This window comes from Loxodonta africana, chromosome 3 (assembly GCF_030014295.1).
Source record: "Loxodonta africana isolate mLoxAfr1 chromosome 3, mLoxAfr1.hap2, whole genome shotgun sequence".
Taxonomy (NCBI): domain Eukaryota; kingdom Metazoa; phylum Chordata; class Mammalia; order Proboscidea; family Elephantidae; genus Loxodonta; species Loxodonta africana.
This window is the reverse complement of record NC_087344.1, coordinates 22,482,606-22,504,225: the sequence shown is the minus strand read 5'-3', so window position 1 is coordinate 22,504,225 and position 21,620 is coordinate 22,482,606. Positions and strand designations below refer to the sequence as shown.

General features: G+C 39.6%; 1 pseudogene; it reads left to right on the top strand.

Annotated features, from left to right (window-relative positions):
* The first annotated feature begins 18,706 nt into the window (after window positions 1-18,706).
* On the top strand, window positions 18,707-20,681 carry LOC100655931 (putative gustatory receptor clone PTE01; annotated as a pseudogene).
* Window positions 20,682-21,620: the final 939 nt, after the last annotated feature.

The following is a 21,620-nucleotide window of genomic DNA, read 5'->3' as shown; positions in this document are numbered from 1 at the left end:
TTTTTCTTCAGGGAATGTTTTCTGAGTGCATTCTCCCAACAACTCCTACATCCTCTATTCACACTCTTGTGGATAATCATCCTCTTGAGTGTGTGCTGGACTCAGTTAATTGCTTCCATCAAATAGAATTTGGAAAACAATTGGAATGTCATTTTCAACAATGGGGTGTAAAAAGAATCTGGTTTTCACCTTGCTAGGCTTCTCCTGCTCTCTGGCCAGCTCACTCTGATGAAAGCCAGCTTCCATGTTTTCAGCTGCCTGGTTGAGAGGCCCATGTAGTCAGAAGCTAAGGGAGGCCTCTGGCCAACAGCCTGTGAGGAGTAAATCCTGCCAACTGACACCTGAGTGACCTTGGAATCAGATCCTCATCCCATGAAGCCTTGAGATGACTGCAGCCCTGGCCAACATTTTGAATATAGCCTTTAGTGAGGCCCTCAGAGGTATTTGGGGGAAGGATCAAGTTACGGAATTAAGTAAGACAAAATAAACAGTTTTCTAAAATACCAACATACTTTAACTACACAGAAGAATTAGACCAGTGTGTCCTTAAAATACCAAAAAATATAAATTGCCAGTGCATAAAACCCCAAACCACATGCAAAGGCTATAGAAAGAAGGTAGGAAGTTGGGAGTTTTCCTTCCTGACACAAATATTAATTCAGAAAATGGAAATAGTATTAGCTTCTTGCTATAAAAGACCTGTTGTTGTTGTTATGTGCTGTTCAGTTGAGTTCGACTCATAGTGGCCCCATGTGACAGAGTAGAACTGCCCCATAGGGTTTTCTAGGTTGTCATCTTTATGGGAGCACATTGCCAGGTCTTTCTCCTGTGGAGTGGCTAAGTGGATTTCAGCTGCCAACCATTTGGTTAGTAGCCTAACACTTTATCCATTGGGCCACCAGGGTTTTTATAGAATACTTAATCTTTCTTAATTACATGATTCTTTCAAAGGGTTTGAAGATAATAAACCACACCTGATTTTTTAAACTGAAAAAAAAAAAAAACAAAAAACGGTTTGAAGATCTGTACAACTTTGAGGTGGGAGGTGATGAATAGAGGTGAGCTTCCTCCTTAGAATGGGAGGGTCCAGATACCATGGACATTCACTTTTTCCCACTCCTGTTACATTAATATTAACATGTCTTCAGAGATTGGAATGCTGTGAACCTATATGGTTAACTGTGAGCTCTGGGTATGGAGCTCTCAAGACCATACAACTCTAAACTACCAGCCTATGCCCTCCATGCCCTCAGTTTGCCCATCCTAGTCCAGCAAACTCCATACCCATGTCTCTCCTCTAGGGTGGCATCTACCTCAGGAGGCTGACACCTGAGTCTCTCTTACTGCCAGTCCTGAGGAAGGAGCCTCAGCCTTCAAGCCCACCAGAAAGGAAAGGGGTGATGGACATACACTCCTTGGTTGTGTCCCAGCAGAGACCCAGCACAATCCAGTGAAGGCCATGGGAGTACGTGGACACAAAGGGGCTGGGAGCGTTGTTTCCTCCTCATCTGGATGAGCAGCACACTTGGGATGGCCGGATGGGAGGCACTGAAGTACTAAATTTCAGCTCAGAGGTCTGTGAAGTTTCTGTTCCTGGTTCTGGTAGAGATCTGAGAAAACCCATTTAGTGTTTTAATTTCTTCTACATTGGTTCTAACTCCCATAGGCACTTCCCCACCAGAGTAGGAAATGGGTCCCTCTCACCAGTCCCCTAACCACTTCAACATATTCTTCTAGATGATGATGATAATGACAATGATGAGAACCATGACAGTAACCATGGCATTATGAACATTTATTGAAGGCTGCACAGTGCCAGGATCTGAACTAAGTTTCCTATGTAACTTGTTTCCTTTTGTTGCACAACCCTGTCTAGAAAACAGCAACATACATTATGTCATTTCACAATACAACCTTTTTTTGTAACTTGTTCCAGGTCATGGGACAGAAAAGGTTGAAGACACATTTGAAATTGGGAAATGTGACACCAGACACAGGGCACGTGGCCATATTCTTCCCTGCTCATCTTGTAATTTCACTTCCTTGATCTGTCTATGCAGAGACCCCGTGCTCACTGTGCTTTTTGTGGGAGGTTCCCGCTAGACCACAAGAGACAGCAGTGGGTGCCTCTTGATGCCTCAATTATCAGATGGACAGTTGCAAATACAGGAGGAAGAACACATCAGGAGCTGGCAGATGATAATTCAGGACACAACTCTCTCTTGCCCCTTCTCCTGGATTTTATCTCAGGTGTCTACTTCCTCCTTCGTCCTTGTAATTTAGCCCATCTCAATCTCAGAGATACAAAGACAGGATCTTGGGTTCCATTCCTAGCCAGGATGCTGGAATGAGTTTAAAGGTGTATCTTAGATGTGTCTTTGGTTAGGTCCCCTGGACTTTTGCTTTCAACTTTTTGAAATATGAGGAAACAGAGTAATGATTAATGCATGGGCCTCAGTGACTTACAATTTAATTGTGAATCCTGTCTGTATACTTATAATCTGTGTGCCATGCGGCAAGTTCTTAGTATCTCTCAGTCTTATGTTGCCATTTGAGTTGAACCACAGCTGAAGGAGAGATCTGCATTGCTGTAAGGATTGAACAGGTAGTGGATATTACATATGTGATTAAATATGTGGTGGATGCATATAGTCATGGCACATTTGTTTTACATGTTATTATTTCATAAATTAGATTAAGCTTCATACCATTCAACTAAGGTATCCTCTGATCTGAAGGTTTTGTTTTGCCTGGATCCGTGTCAGAGCATTTTATTTTCATTCTTATATAAGAATGTATGACAATGCTTGAAATGAAACAACTGAGTCTCATTCATTTCTGATTCCCCAGAACCTATCCTGTGCTTGGCCGGGAGTAGTTTACAACCTCAAGAACAACAAATCTGTGTTAAATATGGCATAGAACCTTGGTTCCTTTTTTCTTGGTTCACAGGATCAGAGTACAGACTGTAAAGCTTCCATGCTGAGTACTTTTCTGTCTGTGCTTTCATCCCTCCATGGATGTCCTGTAGGATTAGAAACAAGATAAAATAAGGCATAAATTTGTGTATATCATAGACTTTCTATGGAACCTATTTAACTGAGTGCACAGCATTCAATAATTTTCAAAAAATTGTATGGATTTTCATAACAATGAAAACCGAAAAGGAAAAACAGAGAAAGAGAAGGGGGCAATAAATCTTATTGTGTGAACCTGGGTACATTTTATGATTTCAGTACGTTCTGTGTTTGAATTTCCTGACACATATTAGGCTTCTCTCTTTCCCAAATAATCGAAAAGAAAACAAACAAACAAAACTGAGATTGTATTTTAGTAATAAACCCACTACTCTCATATTGATTCAAATTCTGATACAAAACAATGCCCGTGATGATTAAGGTTGTGTGTCAACTTGACTGGGCCATGCTTCTCAGTGGTTTGGCAGTTATGATGTAGTTTAGCAGTTGTATGATGATGTGACCACTTCCATGATGAGATTTGATATAACACTATCACCTCCATGATGTGATCATCTTGATCTGGGTCCTGCAGCTGGCTCCTGTTCATGTGACCTCTGGTTCTTGGAACTTGAGTTATCAGCTTACTTGCTGTCTTGCCTGTAAATTCTGGGATTCGTCTGTCTTGGAGCCTGTGAGCAAGAGCCATGCTGTCTGACCTGCTGATCTTGGGTTTGCCAGCCCCTGTGGCTACATGAATAAGAGGAGAAGCACTCCAGCCTGACTTGGGATGTTCTAGCCTTTACAACATCGTTATCCATTTCCTTGATATAAATCTCTCTATGTGGATATTTATATGCTTTACTGGTTTGCTTCTCTTGAGAACACAGCCTAAGACAATGTCCAGGTATTTACTAAGTGCCAAACCTTTGTTAGCTGACTAGCGATGGGTATTACTCACTCCATTTCCAGGATAGAGAGGTTGAAAAATTTACTTGCACTCCAAATTTAGCACGTGAAAGATATGGGATTTGGACCTTGCTCTCCTGGTTCCTATTTCAGGGCTCTGCCTCCTCAACGATACCCAAGTGATTGTGTTTTTTAGATGAACAAATGGAGACTGAACCATTGGTTATTCTTCTTACAACTCAGTCAGTTGATCTATGAAATAAGAAAATGAGACAAATTTTTTACTGGGAACTTGTAGCATGAATCTTGTGGGTAGTAGGATTTCTATGAATAGTAAGGCATTACTGTATACTTAGGAAATCTGAGCTATGGGAATATCATTCCCTATACAGGATGGTAATTTTCATGTGGGTCTCTCTTGGAATGTCCATTACCAGACAACTTTCAAGCATTTTTGATTCCATACTTGGCAATAAGGACATGTAGTTGTGTCTGACTTTCTACTGGTGAACAAATGTAGGTAATTAATATTAAATTTGAGATCAGTACCTAGAGAGGGACATCATGCCTTATAAAGTAGAGGGTCATCGAAAAAGAGGAAGACCCTCAATGAAATGGATTGTCACAGTGGCTGCAACAATGGGCTCAAGCATAACAATGATCGTGAGGATGGTGCAGGACCAGGCAGTGTTTCATTCTGTTGTGCATAGAGTCACTATGAGTTGGAAATGACTGGACAGCAGCACCTGATAGCAATGACAACAGGGCCCAATAGCCTGATAGAAGGCAAAGTCTATGTGATGGGTTGCATCTGTGACTCTCCCAATAACACATAAATCCTGGTGTTCATGCCCTGGTGAAATCTGCCCCCTCCATGTTATGAGAAGGACCTAGTTACTTTTTTCAAAAAAGAGAATATGGCTAAAACTAGGGAAATACCACCTTTAATGTTAGGATGCAAAAAAGACACTGACTTAGGTCTTGCTGATATTCTATTTCCTGTTGACTCTCTTTGAATCAAGACAACTGCCATGTTGTGAGCTGCCTTGTGGAGAAGCCGATGTATCTAGACACTGAGGGAGACTTCTGGTCAATCACCAAAGAGAAACTGAATCCTGCCATAGGGCATAGTTGAACTTGGAAGTGAATCCTATCCCAGTCAAGCCTTGAGATAACTGCAGCCCTGAGGAACACCTTGGTTGCAGCCTAGTGAAGAACCCTTCAGTATTTAGACAGAGTATCAAGTTACCAAACAAGTATGCAAAAATCTCTTGTTTTGTAATTTACCAACATACATCAATTAAAGAAACAAATTGGAACTGGTGGTGCCATTCAAATTAGTAAAAACATGAATCTTCAATGTACAAAATCCTAAATCCCAGACAAAGGTTATAGGAAGGAAAGTAGGATGTTCTCATTAGAGACAAAAATCTTAAATGAGATAGGGAAATAGTATCAGATTCTTGATATAGAAACCCTAGTTTTCCCTAAATTACTTGATTAATTCTCTGTATTTGATGATGTTAGAGTCATTCTTTGATTCTTAAAAAAGAAAAGCATCTATATTTCATATTAAGATTCCTGCAAGGTCCCTGGTTGGTAAAATTGTTTGCACTTGACTACTGTAACCTAAAGGTTGGCAGTTCAAACCCACCCAGCTGCAACATGGAAGAAAGTCCTGATGATCTGCTTCCAGAAAGGTTGTAGCCAAGCAAATGGTGTGGGACATAGTTCTACCCTGTAACACATGGGGTCACCATGAGTCGGAATTGGCTCAAAGGCAGTGCCTTTTTTTTTTTTAATTTAAAAGTCAGAAGTAAGAAGTACAGGTGTGATTTCTCCTGAGATCAGAAATGGCCCTTGCCCTTCCAGGATATTCATTTTTCTCCTCCCTCATCCATTAACAAGCTTTCAGAGATTTGGATAACATAGATCAGTTAGGATAATCATGAGCTTTGTGAATTGTGGCCTTAAAGATACACGACTATAAAGTATTAGCTTGTGTCTCTAGCCCTTCGAAGTGCCCACCCCAATCCAGCAGGATACAAATGTGTGCATCTCCTTCCAGAGTGGTCATCCACATCAGAAGGCCCATGCCTGAGTCTGTCTTCCTGCCAGTCCTGAGGAAGGAGCTTCAGCCCTTATCCCCCACCAGGGACAGAAGAAGCAATGGATCCACACTCCTTGGCCATGCCTCAGCGGAGACATCACACAACCCAGTGAGTGCTGAGGGAGGCAGGAAGGCAGGAGTGACTGACGAGGGCATTGGTTTCATCATCAGGACCAACAGGACAGTCAGGATAGCAAGAAAGGAGGATCTGGAATGAAAAGTTTCAGCTAAGAGGTCTATGAAGTTTAAGTTCTTTGTACTGGTGGGGGTCTGAAGACTGTCATTCAGAGTTCTGTTCTCCTCCACCGTTTCTAGATTTCATAGGTGTTACCCCCACCACAGTAGGAAATGAGACAGTCTAAACTGTTCCCTGGAGTCTCTGGGTGGTGCAAATAGTTAATGCCCTCAGATGCTAATGGGAAGGTCAAAGTTCAAGTCCACCTAGACACACCTTGGAAGAGACCTGGGAGTCTACATCCAGAAAACTAGCTATTGAACCCTCCAGAGCACAGTTCTACTCTAATACACATAGGGTCTTCATGAGTTAGAGTTGACTCAACACTAACTACTTTTTTTCATAAACTGGAAACCCTGGTGGTGTAGTGGTTAAGTGCTACGGCTGCTAACTAAAAGGTTGGCAGTTCAAATCCACCGGCACTCCTTGGAAAGTATGCGAAAGTTCTGTTCTGTCCCATAGGGTTGCTATGAGTAGGAATTGACTCGATGGCAACTGGTTTGGTTTTGGTTTTTGTCCCTTAAAAAAACAAAAGCTAAAAACAGTTGCTCATGGAATTGATTATGACTCATGGCAAGCCAATATGTTGCAGAGTGGAATGCACTCCATCGTGTTTTCATGGCTATGACCTTTAAAGCAGATCACTATGCTTTTCATCTTAGCAGCCCTGGGTGGGTTGGAACTGCCAACCTAGCGCTTAGTTGTTTGCACCCACCAGGATCCTAAGCTGTCCTTTAAGCACTCTTTAATGTTCATGAAGTTGAGGATGGTGATAGTCATGCAGTAGCCGTAATATCACCAAACTGTATTGAGGGTTTCCTAGTTCTAGGCTCTGAGCTATGTGTTATGTAGTTTTTCCCATTTGATCTGCACAATTACCTCCAAGAAATAAATGTGTAGATTATTGTTATTTTATAGATGAAGAATGTATTTTAACTAAATTTTGGAGTTAAATGGGGTGAATCCTGGTTTGAACCTGGGCAGTGAGACTCCATTCATGGGGTACCTAGCCAAGATTCTAACCTGTCAACCAACCCAACCTGCTATTTCTCTACTCGGGTCTCTCCAGGAGGAGTGATGGCAGGGAAATGATTGAGTCTCATTCGTTTCTTCTTTCCTAGAGCCTACATCATTTTTGGCACAGCAGAGGACACCAATACATAATATCTCTGTTAAATATTGATTATCCTTTTTTAGTTCACAGGGACAAAGCATACTCAATACGTCCTTCACACACTGGGTTCTTTTTGGCTTGTGCTGTCATCCCTTTTAGGTTGTCCAGAAGGAGGAGTGATGAATAAGACTCAGTTATCTCTCTCCAAGCTCTCCACCTGGAGTCTCCATGGAAGATAAATGGCAGGTTAGGTTGCCAGGTTAAATATTCACTAGGTGCCCCTGAATGGAGTCTCATTGCCTGGGTGAATAAATAAATGAAAACAGGGCTTGTGTGCACCTATGTCATGAATTTTTTATGGAACATTTTTTTTTTCATTTAATAGGATATATAACATCATATTTAATAATTTTGTAGATTTTCATAAAAAGAAAGCACAAAAAAAGAGGGTGAAAGTGATTGTGTCCACTGAGACACAGTTAAGGATTTCAATTCCTTCATGCTCAAGTCCTGGAGATATGATAGGCTTCAGTACCTCTGTCATATAGTTGAAAATAAAATCATTGAGTCCTTCATGGCATTGTATTTCATCAATAAACCTGCTACTCCAATAGTGATTCAAACTCTTATTCAAAAGTCATGATTGAGTATATATTAAGTGCCAGACATTCAAGGGATGAAAGATATGGGACCCAGACCTTGTTCTCCTGACTCCCATGCCAGGCTCTGTCCCCTCCACCAGAAGCATCAATTCTCCCTCTTGGGATTCTGTGAGTTAATCTGTGAATTAGCTTAATGAGGCAGTGGTTTCTAGGGATCTTGCTAGCATGAATAATGTGGACGACAGGGTTTTCTATGACTGCTAATTCATTTTACAGCCCACACTGGAAATCTGAGATATGGAAATATTATTCCCTCTAAAGATGGGGATTTCATATGGACCTCTCATGGAATGATGACTATTACTAGACAGACTTCAGGGATATTTGTGATTGTAGACCTTGACAATAAGATTATGAAGCTGATTTTTTTCTATTGGGACAGCAAATGTTGTCAATTATCGGTAATAGTAAAATTGAACACACACTGGTAGCTCCAACTCAGAGGAGTATCCTTCATTCATATATCTCATAGAAATTCTCACTTGTGTGACTGGAGAGAAGCCCAGGATTTACATGGGAGTGTCATAATAAGAAATTGAAAAATAAAATGAAATTGTGCATTAGTTAAACTAGATTTTAACTAAATGTATGAGCTTCACAGAGAGACTTAAAACACCATGCTGTGGTAAATGCCAGCATTTTGGGGGAAATGTGTGTAGTATGATGTTATTTTTGTGAATTTTCAAGAAAACTCTATGGATATATAAACCAATCCTAACATGGAAATGTCAGACAATTTTTCCCAGGAAATTCATGACAGTGGTTACCCTTGGAAAAATAGATATGCTGGAGAATGGGATCATGCAGAAATAGGAGGAAACTTAAATATTATTGGTAATATTTTAAATGCCTGTGAAATGTGATTTCTGAAGCAAATGCTATTAAATGTTTACATATGTGATATGTGCATTGGGTATTAATGATGATAATAGCCAACCTTAATGGAGTATTTACTAAGTGAATGGCAGTGATTCACCACACTTGCTGTACTCTAGGATCACCAAGAACCTCATGTGTAGGGATTCTGATTTAACTGGTTCTTGGATGTGGCTAGTGCATCAATATATTTTAAAAGATCCAGCGATAATTAGAATGATTAACCAGGGTTGAGTTCTGTTGCCATTGAGTCAGTTCATACTCATAGCGACCCTGTGTACAACAGATGGAAACACTGCCCAGTCCTGCGCCATCTTCATGATCGTTGTTATGCTTGAGCCCATTGTTGCAGCCACTGGGTCAATCCGTCTCATTTAGGGTCCTCCTTCTTTTCACTGGCCATCTACTAGGATTGGGTACTAGTATTACAATATATAGAGATTTTTTAAATTAAATTTCTTCCTACAACAACAGTACGAAGTAAGTTCAATTATTGTCTCCATTTTACAAAGGAGGAAACTGCTCAGGAGTTTGTGATAGTATAGTCTGTAGTTTTCTTTTTTTTGCATCTTCCTCAAATTTTATCATATTGTTCCCTTCCAAGGACAATGACAACATGAGATGCCTTCAGGGGGCTGAATTTAGGAGAATTAAAGTCCCCCTAAGGAAGGATTGACTTGAAAAGCCGTTAACTAGGCATTAGAAGAGTAGATTTTAGACCTGGCTCTGGAATCTCCCTTGGTCCTGAATTCCTCAACTGTAAATATACTGGGTTGGATGTGAAACCGGTTGATGAAAAACAAATGCTTTAAGTGTTTAAGATTAGAAACATATTTAAGCACTTTTACCAAGTCTATTCAAATGCTGACGACAAAAGCAAAGAATAACCTCAAACATCAGATATTTTCTTGAGATTATGTATGTTTGATACAAATAACTGCATAAAATGAAAATGAAATGAAAACTGAAACAGGCGAACAAAGTTTTCACTAGCAGTTAATTCTTGTTTAATTGTGGACAAGGGATTTGCTCTGAATTTCCTTTTGAGTCAATAATACTGTATATTTTGTGCATTTAACAAAAATATGTTTATCAAAATGTGATGTCCACCAATGGTTAGAATTTATACTTGGAGGGACTTTTAAAAGACAACCCACGCATTTGATATTACTCAGCTATTGACATAGACAAAAATGAAGTCCTGATGCATGCCACAACATGGATGAATCTTGAAAACATCACACTGAGTGAAAGCAGTCAGTCACAAAAGGACAATTATTGTATGATTCTACTTATGTGGAATATCAAGAATAAGCAAGTATATAAAGACCTGATTTTATTAGTGGTTACCAGGGATGGATGGAAAAACACTCATGAAGATAACTGTCATATAAAAATCCTATCTGATTAAGGACACTGGATTTTAATTTAGAATGCTGTTTCCCCTGTTCTACCTTGTTGTGTCCATTCTTTGGTGTCAGAATGTTGTTGTTAGGTGCCATTGAGTTGGTTCCAACTCATAGCGACCCCGTGTACAACAGAATGAAACACTATCTGGTCCTGAGCCACCCTCACAATCGTTATGCTTGAGCCCATTGTTATAGCCACTGTGTCAATTCATTTTGTTGAGGGTCTTCCTCTGTTTTTGCTAACCCTCCACTTTACCAAGAGTGGTGTCTTTCTCCAGGGACTGTTCCCTCTTGATAACATGTCCAAAGTACATGAGACTAAGTCTCACCATCTTCTCTTCTAAGGAGCATTCTGGATGTATTTCTTCCAAGATAAATTTGTTTGTTCTTCTGGCAGCCCATGGTATATTCTTCTGGATATTTAGGTTGTTTCCACCTTTTGGCGACTGTGAGTAGTCCTGCAGTGATCATTGGTGGACATGTGTCTGTTTGCATTTGCTGCTGTCAGTCTCGGAGTGAAATTGCTAGCTCATATGGTAGCTGTATGTTTAAATTTTTGAGGAACACCAAACGGTTTTCCATAGCAGTTGTACCATTTTTCATTCCCACCTGCAATGAACAGGATTCCAGTTTTTCTACATTCTCACCAACATTTCTTATTTTCCTTTCAATATTAGCCATATATATATATATATTTATTTTTAGTGATAGTGATATGGTATTTCTTTGTGGTTTTGATTTGCCTCTCCCTAATGGCTAACGAAATGAGCTCTGGTAGTGCCATGTTAGGAGCTTGACTGCTAACCTAAAGTTTCGTGGTTTGAACTCATCCAGTGGCTCTGAGGTAGGAAGACATGACAATCTGCTCCTGGAAATATTACAGCCTAGAAAACCCATGGGGCAGTTCTATCCTGTTACATGGGGTCACCTTGCCATGAGTTGATATTGACTTGACGGTCCCTAACAATAACAACAATAATGATTAATGAAGTTGAACAACTTTTCATGTGCTTGTTAGCCATTTTTATATTTGTCTTTTGCCCATTTTAAATTTTTATTGTGCTTTAAGTGAAATTTTACAAAACAAGTCAGTTTCTCATACAAAAATTTGTATATACCTTGCTATGTACTCCTAGTTGCTCTCCCCCTAATGAGACAGCATGCTTCTCTCCACCCGTATTCCTCATGTCCATTCAGACAGCTCCTGTCCCCATCTACCTTCTCATTTCCCCTCCAGACAGGAGCTACCCACACAGTCTCAAGTGTCTACTTGAGCCAAGAAGCTCACTCCTCACCAGTATCATTTTCTATCTTATAGTCCAGTCCAATCCCTGTCTGAAGGGTTGGCTTTGGGAATGGTTCCAGTCTTGGATTAACAGAAGGTCTGGGGACCATGGTCTCTGGGGCTCTTCCAGCCTCAGCCAGACCATTAAGTCTGGTCTTTTTATGAGAATTTGAGGTCTGCATCCCACTGCTCTCCTGCTCCATCAGGGATTCTCTGTTGTGTTCCCTGTCAGGGCAGTCATTGGTTGTCGCTGGGCACCATCTAGTCCTTCTGGTCTCAGGCTGATGTAGTCACTGATTTCTGTGGCCCTTTCTATCTCTTGGAGGATAATTACCTTGTGTCTTTGGTATTCTTCATTCTCCTTTGCTCCAGGTGGATTGAGACAAATTGATGGCCACTTGCTAGCATTTAAGACCCCAGACACCATTCACCAAAGTGGGATGCAGTATGTTGTCTTAATAGATTTTATTATGTCAGTTGACCTAGGTGTCCCCTGAAACCATGGTTCCCAAACCCCTGCCCTTGTTACTCTGGCTTTTGAAGTGTTCAGTTTATTCAGGGAACGTTTTTGCTTTTGGTTTAGTCCAGGTGTGCTGACCTCTCCTGTATTGTGTGTTGACTTTCCCTTCACCTAAAATAGTTATTGTCTACTATTTAATTAGTGAATGCCCCTCTCTCTCCCTCCCTCCCCACCCTCGTAACTCTCAAAAAAATTCTCTGTTTAAACTATTTCTCAAGTTCTTATAATAGTGGTCTCATACAATATCTGTCCTTTTGCAGCTGACTGATTTCGCTCAGCAGAATGTCTACCAGATTCCTCCATGTTATGGAATGTTTCATGGATTCATGATTGTTCTTTATCAATGCATAGTATTCCGTTGTGTGAATATACCCTAATTTATTTTTCCATTCATCTGTTGACGGGCACCTTGGTTGCTTCCATCTTTTTGCTATTGTAAACAGTGCTGCAATGAACACGGGTGTGCATATATCTGTTCTTGTAAAGGCTTTTATTTCTCTAGGATGTATTCCAAGGAGTGGGATTGCTGGATCATATGGTAGTTCTATTTCTAGCTTTTTAAGGAAGTGCCAAATCGATCTCCAAAGTGGTTGTACCATTTTACATTCCCACCAGCAGTGTATAAGTTAGTGTTCCAGTCTCTCCACAACCTCTCCAACATTTATTATCTTGTGTTTTCTTTTGATTAATGCCAGCCTTGTTGGAGTGTTTTTTGTTGGAGTGAGACAGAATCTCACTGTAGTTTTGATTTGCATTTCTCTAATGGCTAATGATCCTGAGCATCTCCTCAAGTATCTCTTAGCTACCTGAATGTCTTCTTTGGTGAAGTGCCTGTACATATCCTTTGCCCATTGTTTAATTGGGTTATTTGTCTTTTTGTTGTTGAGTTTTTGCAGTACCATAGAGATTTTAGAGGTCAGACGCTGATCAGAAATGTCATAGCTAAAAACGTTTTCCCAGCCTGTAGGTAACATTTTTACTCTTTTGGTGAAGTCTTTGGATGAGCATAAGTATTTGATTTTTAGGAGCTGCCCAGTTATCTAGTTTCTCTTCTGGTGTTTGTGCATTGTTAGTAATGTTTTATATGCTATTCCTGCCATGTATTACTGCTCCTAGCGTTGTCCCTATTTTTTCTTCCATGATCCTTGTCATTTTAGATTTTATATTGAGGATTTTGATCCATTTTGAGTTAGTTTTTGTGTATGGTATGAGGTATGGGTCTTGTTTCATTTTTTTTGCAGATGGATTATCTAGTTATGCCAGTACCATTTGTTAAAGAGACTGCCTTTTCCCCATTTAACTGACTTTGGGCCTTTGTCAAATATCAGCTGCTGCTATGTGGATAGATTTATGTCTGGATTCTCAGTTCTGTCCCTTTGGTCTATGTATCTGTTGTTACACCAGTACCAGGCTGTTTTGACTACTGTGGCAGTATAATATGTTCTAAAATCAAGTAGTGTGAGGCCTCGCACTTTGTTCTTCTTTTTCAGTAATGGTTTACTTATTTAGAGCCTCTTTCTCTTCCATATGAAGTTGGTGATTTGTTGCTCCATCTGATGTCCAAATGTCATTGGAATTTGGATCGGAATTGCATTGTATCTATAGGTCGCTGTCTTAGTTATCTCGTGCTGCCATAACAGAAATACCACAAGTGGATGGCTTTAACAAAGAGAAATTTATGTCCTCAGCCTAGTAGGTTAAAAGTCCAAATTCAAGACATTAGTTCCAGGGGAAAGCTTTCTCTCTCTGTTCGCTGGGGAGGAAAGTCCCTGTCCTCAATCTTCCTGTGGTCGAGGAGCTTCTCAGGTGCAGGGACCCCTTGTCCAAAGGGGTCCTGGTGCTGCTTTCTTGGTGGTATGAGGTCCCCAACTCTGTTAACTTCCCTTTCCTTTTATCTCTTGAGAGATAAAAGATGGTTCAGGCCACACCCCAGGGAAACTCCCTTTACATTGGATCAGTGAAGTACCTGGGTAAGGGTGGTGTTACAATCCCATCCTAATCCTTTTAACCCAAGGCAAATATAATGATTTATAACACATAGGAAAATCACAAAATGGAGGACAACCACACCTGGCCTAACCAAGCTGATACATTTTTGGGGGAACATAATTCAATGCATGACAATCGCTTTTGGTAGAATAGACTTTACAATGTTGAGCCTTTCTATCCATGAGCAAGTTATGGTTTTCCTTGTATGTAGGTGTCTTTTGGTTTCTTGCAGTAGTGTCTTGTAGTTTTCTTTGTGTGGGTGTTTTACAACTCTGGTAAGATTTATTCCTAAGTATTTTACCTTCTTGGGGACTACTATAAATGGTATTGATTTGGTGATTTCCTCTTTGACATTCTCTTTTTTGGTGTGGAGGAATACAACTGATTTTTGTATGTTTATCTCGTATCCTGATCCTCTGCTGAACTCTTCTATAAGTTTCAGTAGTTTTCCTGAGGATTCTTGCGGGTTTTCTGTGTATAAGATCATGTCATCTGCAAATAGAGATACTTTTATTTCTTCCTTATCCATCTGTTGTTGTTGTTGTTAGGTGCTGTCGAGACGGTTCCGACTCATAGCGACCCTATGCACAACAAAACAAAACACTGCCCGGTCCTGCACCATCCTTACAATCATTGTTATGCTTGAGCTCATTGTTGCAGCCACTGTGTCAATCCACCTCGTTGAGGGTCTTCCTCTTTTCCACTGACCCTGTACTCTGCCAAGCATGATGTCCTTCTCCAGGGTCTGATCTCTCCTGACAACATGTCCAAACTATGTAAGATGCAGTCTCGCTATCCTTGCCTCTAAGGAGCATTCTGGTTGTACTTCCTCTACGAAAGATTTGTTCATTCTTTTGGCAGTCCATGGTATATTCAATATTCTTCACCAACACCACAATTCAAAGGCGTCAACTCTTCTTTGGTCTTCCTTATTCATTGTCCAGCTTTCACATGCATATGATGTGATTGAAAATACCATGGCTTGGGTGAGGCGCACCTTAGTCTTCAGGGTGACATCTTTGCTCTTCGACACTTTGAAGAGGTACTTTGCAGCAGATTTGCCCAATGCAATGCATCTCTTGATTTCTTGACTTCTGCTTCCATGGCTGTTGATTGTGGATCCAAGTAAAATGAAATCCTCGACAACTTCAATCTTTTCCCTGTTTATCATGATGTTGCTCATTGGTCCAGTTGTGAGGGTTTTTGTTTTATGTTAAGGTGTAATCCATACTGAAGGCTGTGGTCTTTGGTCTTCATTAGTAAGTGCTTTAAGTCCTCTTCACTTTCAGCAAGCAAGGTTGTGTCCTCTGCATAATGCAGGTTGTTAATGAGTCTTCCTCCAATCCTGATGCTCCGTTCGTCATCATATAGTCCAGCTTCTCGTATTATTTGTTCAGCATACAGATTAAATAGGTATGGTGAAAGAATACAACCCTGACGCACACCTTTCCTGACTTTCAACCAATCAGTACCCCCTTGTTCTCTCCGAACTACTGCCTCTTGATCTATGTAAAGGTTCCTCATGAGCACAGTTAAGTGTTCTGGAATTCCCATTCTTCGCAGTGTTATCCATAGTTTCTTACGATCCACACAGTCAAATGCCTTTGCATAATCAATAAAACACAGGTAAACATCCTTCTGGTATTCTCTGCTTTCAGCCAGGATCCATGTGACATCAGCAATGATATCCCTGGTTCCATGTCCTCTTCTGCTGAAAGCCTTATCCATCTGGATGCCCTTTATTTCTTTATCTAGGTCCTCCAGCACAATGTTGAATAAAAGTAGTGATAAAGGGCATCCTTGTCTGTTCTTCTTCTCAGGGGGAATGCTTTCAGACTCTATCCTATCCATTTAGGATGATGTTGGCTGTTGACTTTGTATAAATGCCCTTTATTATGTTCAGGAATTTTCCTTCTATTCCTGTTTTGCTGAGAGTTTTTATCATTAATTGGTGTTGGAGTTTGTCAAATGCCTTTTCTGAATCAATTGATAACATCATGTGGTTCTCATCTTTTGTTTTATTTATATGATGGATTACATTGATTGGCTTTCTAGTGTTGAAACATCCTTGTATACCTGCTATGAATCCCACTTGGTCATGGGGAATTATTTTTTTTGATATGTTGTTGGGTTTTATTGGCTAGAATTTTGTTGTGGATTTTTGCATCTAAGTTCATAAGGGATAAGTCTGTAATTTTCTTTTTTTTGTGTGTGATGTCTTTACTGGTTTTGGTATCAGGGATATTATGACTTCATAGAATGAGTTTGGGAGTATTCCATCCTTTTCTATGCTCTGAAATACCTTTAGTAGTAGTGGTGTTAACTCTTCTCTGAAAGTTTATTAGAACTCTTCAATGAAGTCCTCAGGGCAAGGGCTTTTTTTTTTTGTTGGTGTTTTTTTTAAATTACCTTTTCAATCTCTTCTTTTGTCCTGGGTTTATTAAGTTGTTCTAACTCTGTTTGTGTTAGTTTAGCTAGGTAGTGTGTTTCTAGGAATTCATCATTTCTCCTAGGTTTTCAAATTTGTTAGAGTACACTTTTTCATTGTAATCTGATATGATTCTTTTAATTTCAGTTGGGTTTGTAGTGATATTGCCCATCTTATTTCTTATTTAGGTTTTTTGCTTCATATCCGGTTTTGCTTTTGTCAATTTGGCCAATGGTTTATTGATTTTGTTAATCTTTTCAAAGAACCAGCTTTTGGTCTTGTTTCCTCTTTCAATTGTTTTTCTGCTCTCTATTTCATTTAATCCTGCTCTAATTTTTATTATTTGCTTTCTTCTGGTGTCTGAGGGTTTCTTTTGCTGCTGTCTTTCTGTATGTTCAAGTTGTAGGGATAATTCTTTGATTTTGGCCCTTTCTTCTTTTTGGATGTGTGCATTTATTGCTATAAATTGACCTCTGAACACTGCTTTTGCTGTGTCCCAAAGATTCTGATAGGAAGTGTTTTCATTCTCATTGGATTTTATGAATTTCTTTATTCCATCCTTAATTTCTTCTACAGCACAGTCATTTTGGAACAGAGTTTTGTTTAGTTTCCAAGAGTTTGGTTTTCTTTCCCCCTGCTTTTCCTGTTATTGATTTGTACTTTTATGTTTTTGTGCATATTTTGTTTGGGTTTTTTGTCTTTTTATTGTTAAGTTGTAGGAGCTATTTATATATTCTTGTTATTAAGCCTTTATCTGATATATGGTTCCCTCAGATTTTCTCCCAGTCCGTAGGTTATCTTTTCCCTTTGTTAATAAAGTCCTCAACATACAGAGGTTTTTAGTTTTGAGGAGATCTCATTTACCTCTTTTGTTACTCATGCTTTTGTTGTCATATCTAAGAATCTGTTGTTACAGAGTAGGTGCGTATGTTTTTTTCTAAGAGTTTTACAGTTTTAGGTCTAATTTTTAGGTCTTTGTTCCATTTTGAGTAGGTTTTCATATGTGGCATGAGATATGGGTCTAAGTTCATTCTTTTGCATGTGGAAATCTAGGTGTCCTACCACCATTTATTAAAGAGAACATTCTGTCTCCATTTGATGGATTTAGTAATCTTCTTAAAGATTAATCAACCATAGATGTGTGTGCCCATCTCTGGGCTCTCAATTCTATACCATTTGTCTATATGTCTCTTATTATACCAGTGCCAGACTGTTTTTGTTGCTGTAGGTGCAAAATAGGTTTTGAGATCCAGAGATCCTTCACTCTGTTCTTTTTCAGTATTGCTTTGGGTGTTCTGGGCCCTTTGCAGTTCTATATAAATTTGAGAATCTGCTTTTCCATTTTTGCAAAGAAAGTTGTTGGAATTTTCATGGGTATTATGTTGAATCTATAAATTGCTTTAGGTAGTATTGAAATCTTGACAACGTGAAGTCTTCTGATCCATGAGCATGGAATATCTTCCTGTTTATTTGGATGATCTGTTTTCAGTATACAAGTCTATCACCTCTATAGTTCAACTTTTTCCTAAGTATTTTATTCTTTTAGATGCTACTTTAAATTGAATTGCTTCCTTAATTTCCTTTAGATTGTTTGTTCCTGGTGTATAAAAACATAACTGAGTTTTCTATGTTGACCTCATACCCTGCCATTTTGCAGAATTCATTGTGAATTTTTAGGGTATGGAATGTCCCCAGGTTATGAGCATCCAAGTTATGGGTAACTGATTCTTGCCCTTTACTGTTATATAAATTTGTCTTCAGTTTGAAACTATTGATGCAATCCCTAATCACAACAAATTCATCATCACAACCACCTTCACTTCCTGAACGTGCAGTTTTTAAATCATGGAAAAGGCTTCTAGCCTTTTATTGCACTAAAGTAAGACTAAATAAGAACCGTACGCACCTGTTCCAGACTTATCTACGAATTAGACTTAAAGACACACTTAGGAAGGGATCTTGTTTGTAACCTGGGGTCTGACTGTATATGTATATGTGTGTATATATATACATATATATGTATACATATGTATACATATATGTGTGTGTATATACATACATATGTATATGTGTGCACAAACTACCTGCAAAAATGGATAGATTTACTTCTTCTTTCCCAATCTGGATGCTTTTTTTTTTTTTTCTTGCCTAATTGCTCCAGTTAGAACTCCCAGTACAATATTCAATAACAATGGTGAGAGCGGGTGTTGGATTTTGTCAAAAGCCTATTTTGCCTTGAATGAGTTGATTATGTGGTACTTTGCCTTTGTTCTATTGATATGGTATATTCCACTGACTGATTTTCTAACACTGAAATCATCTTGCATTCCTGGGATAAATTCCTTTTGATCATGGTGTATAATCCTTTCAGTATGCTTATGGATTCAGTATGCTATTTTTTTGTTGGGGATTTTTGTGTCCATATTTGTCAGAGATACTGATGTATAGTTTTCTTTTTTTGTGAAGTCTGTGTGGTTTTGGTACCAGGGTAATGCTACACTCCTACAACGAGTTAAGGCGAGTACTCCCCTCTTTTATGTTTTGGAAAACTTAAGAAGGATTGGCATCACTTGTTCTGTAAATGTTTGGTAGAATTCCTCAGTGAAGCTGTCTGGTCCTGGACTTTTCTATGTTGGTAGGCTTTTGGTATTGCTTTGATCTCTTCAAATGTTATGTGCCTGTTGATGTCTTGTCTTTCTTCTAAAGTTAAGTGTTTTACTGTCTTGATGAATTTGTTACCTGTCAATGTTTTTGATCCTCTAACATTCTTCAACATTCTTCAGTTGAGTGTCTCTAAAGTGGGTTTTTTAGAAAATGGTGAATAGCACAGAAACTAATGAGGAAAGAGTTCTAGGAAGAACAGTTTTATCACAATTGAAAAGTGTTGCTGAGGGGGGTGTATGGTCTTCAGTGTGAATGCTTTACTTGTAAAATTCCTGAATTCAAAATATAGACAAACGGCTGCTTGCCTGTGTTTTTGTTTCGTTTTACCACTCTTTTTTTACTTTCCCAAAGGTGCCTCTGCAACATGGCCCCAGAGAATCTAACACATGTCTCTGAATTCCTCCTGCTGGGCCTCTCAGAGGATCCAGAACTGCAGCCCCTCCTCTTTGGAATGTTTCTGTCCATGTACCTGCTCACAGTGCTGGGGAACCTGCTCTTCATCCTGGCTGTGAGCTCTGACCTCAACCTGCACACTGCTATGTACTTCTTCCTCTCTAATCTGTCATTGACTGACATTGGTTTGACTTCTGCTACAATCCCAGATATGCTGACAGATATCCATAGACACCACAGAATCATTTCCTTTGTCAACTGCCAGATTCAGTTGTCTTTTTTTTACTTTTTTTGTATGCATGGACAATCTACTTTTGACAGCGATGGCCTATGACCGATTTGTGGCCATCTGTCACCCACTTCACTACCCAGTCACCATGAATCCTCACTTCTGTGGCTTGCTGGTTTTTGGTGTCTTTTTGTCTCAGCCTTTTGAAATCCCAGCCACACTGCGTGATGGTGCCGCAGCTCACCTTCTGCATGGAAGTGGAAATTCCTCATTTCTTCTGTGAGCCTTCCCAGCTCATCAACCTTACCTGTTCTGACACCATTACCAAAAACATACTAGTGTACATTATGGGCGCCATCTTTGGTGGCGTTCCAGTCTCAGCGATTCTTTTCTCTTATACTCGGATTGTTTCCTCCATTCTGAGAGTCCCATCATCATGTGGGAAGCATAAAGCCTGTTCCACTTGTGGTTCTCACCTCTCAGTTGTTTGCTTATTTTATGGACAGATATTGGTGTGACCTGAGTTCAGCTGTCTCACCTTCTCTCAGGAGTGGTGCAGCAGCCTCAGTAATGTACTCTGTGGTCACCCTCATGTTGAACCCCTTCATTTACAGTCTGAAGAACAGGGATATCAAGAAAGGCCCTGCAGAGGCTCCTCAGCCAACCAGGATAATGTCAATACCTATGCCAACTTTTTTGGTCTGTGAATTTAAATAGGCAGAAATCAAAGCATGTGGAGCTTCAAAGCATGCTCATTTGGTCACATAATTTTTGTAGCTCTCATAGCTTTCATTCCTCTTGATGTTTTATATCAGAATATTGCTTATTTGTCCCATTTTTTGGGGAATTGGGGATACATCATAATGTATGGCCAGTTGAGTTCTGTACAGAACCTTCTATATTTGCCATCTATGACACAAGAATCCTGGTGAAATGCACAACTTTTTAAAAATAAAAAAATGTAATCTACCACCCTTTCCACATATCATGCCTCTTGTCAATACAACATCTGCATTTATCTTATCTATTTATGCAGTGTAGGTGTATAATGCTTGTTATTAGTTCTCAGACTTGTGTTCATATTGGAATCATCTTGTGAACTATGAAGATACTCATGCCTGAGTTGCCCCACCAGAGATTCTGATTTATTTAGACTGAGGTGTGTGTTGAGCCAGAAGATTTTTCAAACAGACCAGGAGGTACCAGACCAGTGGGCAGCCAAGGTAGGAGACTACTGATCTAAGCGAGACCATTGTTCAATAATGACTAGTATGACTTGGGTCCTTTATTCCTCATAAGCAGATATTGATGGTCTTAAAGAGCTCACAAGGGAAAAGATATGAACGAACTTCAGGCAATGTGGTTTTCTCAGTGTGCCTGGTAATATTTGTTCAAATATCTTCTCTTCCATACTGCAGAGCTAGTCACACGTGCTGGATATTAAGCTCTTTTCTCTCTGCTCCAAACTCACCTTTCTATAGTATAATTTGTGATGCCAGAGTAGAAATTCTCTTATCTCTGATTTTCTATCAGACTTTCTTACAGTGTTCTTCTAGTATTTGTCTATAACAATCAGCATCTCCAATAAGCCAACCTTTTCACTATACTCCTTATCCTTCAGCATGGTCTGAAGGATATATGTGATTTGGGCAGCAAGATGCTGGCTGTGCAGGCATACCAGGGAGGAAAAATTCCAGAAGGAATAAGTGGAGAAGATGTTTCAGGAATTATGAAATCCAGGACACAGGAAGTCACGTGGTTCTCGTCAGAACTCTCCCTTTGGAATTGGTCCAGGTGATGATTTTCCTTCTCTTTTGTTCCACTTGTTGCTGCATCCTTT